Source organism: Jaculus jaculus, chromosome 19 (genome assembly GCF_020740685.1).
Source record: "Jaculus jaculus isolate mJacJac1 chromosome 19, mJacJac1.mat.Y.cur, whole genome shotgun sequence".
NCBI classification, from domain to species: Eukaryota; Metazoa; Chordata; class Mammalia; order Rodentia; family Dipodidae; genus Jaculus; species Jaculus jaculus.
Window position 1 is genome coordinate 23,026,850 of NC_059120.1, and position 3,580 is coordinate 23,030,429.

At 45.6% G+C, this 3,580-nt stretch overlaps 1 pseudogene; it reads right to left on the bottom strand.

The window, feature by feature from the left end:
* Positions 1-2,280: 2,280 nt before the first annotated feature.
* LOC101611604 lies at positions 2,281-2,548 on the bottom strand (annotated as a pseudogene).
* Positions 2,549-3,580: the final 1,032 nt, after the last annotated feature.

Consider the following 3,580-nt stretch of genomic DNA (forward strand, 5'->3'; position numbering starts at 1 on the left):
AACAAGTGAGCAAACCAAATCCCTGTGTTCTTTATGGTCAGATCCACAACAGGCCAAGCTACTTATTAAATGTAAGAAATATTTTAAGTTGTTCAGCTGAGATTTTTAACAGCTCTTGTCTAATCGTTAACATACAAACCTCCCTGCCGAGAACATTTGTGGGGGATGACTTCTTAACTGGATCTGGAATCAACCTTTTCCCAAAAAGCCTGTTAACAATTACACGCTTGGAATTTTCTCTTCGTCTGACTCAGCTGCTAATTTCCCTTTAGATGTTTCTGGTGGGGGTTGAGCGAGGGGCGATGGAGGAGTAGCGGGGTAAATAGCCCTATTACACTTAACTTGACATGTCGAAAACCATTCGGTGTCAGATTTGAGTCCTTGCTGAAAGTGGGATCACCAAACATGCCAGTTTAGCCAAGATGAAGAGCTTTCCTTGGACTTTCTGTGACCTGGCAAGCCAGGCTGCGCTGATCACCCTGGAAAGGCAACCCTGGTCCATCCAGGTCACACGGGTGTGAGGACCCGGGGGATGAAACGCTGCAGGACGCGTAGGGACCTCAGGGGAGCACGCGGTGGGGGGCGGGGGCCGGTGGAGACTTTCTTCCGTCCGGCCTGAGACCCGCGGTACCGGATGCAGTGTGAGCCAATCAGCTCCTCCCAGCATCACTCGAGCCGACCAATCATACACTCCCCAGCCAAGGGCGCCCCCTGCAATAAAAGCTCACTTCCCACCATACTGGGGTTTTTTTCCCCTACCTCTGGATGCCCCCTCATCTGTGAGGAGCTTGCCTTTTTCCCTCTCTTACTCGCAAATAAACTTTATCCTCTTTTATCTATTTACCAGGAGAGAGAGATAGAGATATGAATGGACGATCCGGGGTCTCTAGCCTCTGCAAATGAACTCTAGGTGCATGCACCACTATGCATCTGGCTTTACGTGAGTACTGGGGAATTGAAAGTGGGTCATTGGGCTTTGCAGACAAGTTCCTTAACCACTAAGCTATCTCTCTAGCCCCATAAGTTTTATTCTTTTAAAATACTTTCCTACCTCTTAATTCCTTAATTGGCAGAGAATATGAGCCCATAACCCAAGACAGTATCAGCATCAGGTCAACATTACCTAAGGTGGATTGCTGGGACGGCATCCCAGTGGTTAGTCCAGGGCTTCCCTAACCCATTGTCCTTGTCTGTGGTAGTAAAATACAGGAAAAAACTGAGTTTTGATACTAGCTTATGGACATTTGGCTGCTTTATTTACTTCACATGTGAGCAAATGAAAAGGATTAATCCAAGTAAATTCTTTTCTTTTTAATATTTCGTGTTTGTAAGGGGTGTGTTCATGCCAGGGCCTCTTGCCATTGCAAACGGAACACCAGTTGCTTGTACCACCTTTTGCATCTAGCTTTATGTGGGCCTGGGAAATTGAACCTGAGCCAGCAGGCTTTGCAAACAAGTGCCTTTAACCACTGAGCCATCTCCCCAGCTCCCCCCAAGTGCGTTCTTAACCAGTAACCATGGGGAGGACATGTGTTCTGAAATCGCATAAAAATGTCTTTTCTAAATCCATATTCATAGCATTACTCATGATAGCTTAAATGTGGAGCAACTTAAGTGTGCTTGCTTGATGGATGGCAAACAAATGTGATAGAGACATGCAATGAATATTACTCCATCCTAGGAAGGGGGCATTCTGATGGGTGCTACCTCAGAGATGAAGCCCGAGGACGTTACGCTTAGTGAAAGAAGACAGTGAGACAGGTAATCTATGATCCGGTACATGTGATATACTCTGTAAGCGCCGTTGCTGTTTATCTCAGCATCGTACAAATCACAAATCTAACAGACAAATACTCTCAGAGGATTGAACAACCCTTAAGTAGCTAAAAGCATAGAGCCAAAAGTAGAACAGCAGTTTCCAGGAGCCAGAGGAAAGGGGAAATGGAAGTTAGTGTTCTGAGGGCAGCATCAGTTAAGCAAGATGAAAAGGCAGATGCACAAAGTGATGCAGGTATCTGGAGTTTGCAGTGGCAGGAAGTCCCACCATGCCCATTCATTATCTCTCTGTCTCTTGTGCAGATAAATAAAACATGCAGGCATATAGAAAAGAAAAGAGCTTTGGAGATGGGTGGTGGTCACGATTGTACACAAGTATGACATGCTTAACACCTCTGAACTATACCCTTAAACATGGTCAAGATGCTAAACTTTATGTTAGGTGTATTTATCCTGAATTTTTTTCCTTCTTGTTCAGTTGACAGGTGCATACAGCTGAATCTACTAACGTGTGTACTTGCCCCAAATGTGCAACATAAATACAGAAATGATGAACATAAGACTCCTAACCAATACTGGAACAGGGCCAACGCTGAGCCCCAGGAATCCTCTGTGTAAAATCGCCATATTCCCCCAGTGCCTGCCCACGTGGTTCCACAACTGGCATTTTCCTCTGGTGGACACTGGACCCTGCTGCCTACACGGCCACTGCTTTTCTGGGAGAGCACCCAGGGGAGCCCACGTCAGTGCCACTGAGTGTTGGACGCAGCATGCTGGATGCCTGAGGGTATCTGGAAAGGCAGAGGACAGCCAGAAACTTGCCTAGCACTCCTAGCCTGATTTTAAAATGTAAAAATAGGGGCTTGAGAGATTGCTCAGTGACTATAGGTGCTTTGCTTGCAAAGCCTGCCAGCCTGAGAGCCATTCCCCAGCCCACGTGAAAAAGCCAGATGCAGAAAGTGGTGCATGCATCTGGAGTTCGTTTTCAGTACCAAGAGGCCCCGATGTCCCATACTCCAATCTCTCCCTCTCTCCCTCTAGGCTGGCAAATAAATAAACATATCTAATTTTTAAAAATAATAGTTATAAATAGCTCACCTAGCCCATCACTCCAGTGTTTCCATTAAAGAGGTCCACAAGCGCTTTGCAACTGTTCATTAGCTCTGAGTTTTGCAAAATTAAAGCCCACTCTTTAGATAAGCAGTTTGCTTTGATAGTTAGTGACCACCCTTAACTAGGAAACAGAGCTTCCAGATGTGCAACACCTGACCCTGTCTGAGGGCTCACTGCCTGGCACAGAGTGCGTTCTCTGGGCAAGTTTCTCAAATACATAAGTAAGGCTGAGAGCTGATGTTGATTTTAAACATTTATCTAGAGATCAGTTCCCTTGAAGCTGAAGAAGCTTGAGTTTCAGAACTTCTTGCTTTGACAAGTTTACAAGACCCTGGGAGGGGACTTAGCAGTGTCTTAGCATGGTCATATATTCCTATAAAACTTGCCAAAGTAGGGCTGGAGGGATGGCTCAGAGGTTAAGGCATTTGCCTGCAAAGCCTAACAACCTGGGTTCGATTCCCCAATACCCACTTTTTAACTTATTTGCAAATAAATAAATATTTTTTGTTTTATTTTATTTTTATTTATTTATTTGAGAGTGACAGACAGAGAGAGAAAGAGGCAGATAGAGAGGATGGGTGCATCAGGGCCTCCATCCACTGCAAACGAACTCCAGATGCATGTGCATCTAGCTTACGTGGGTCCTGGGGAATGGAGCTTCAAACTGGGGTCCTTAGGCTTCACAGGTAAG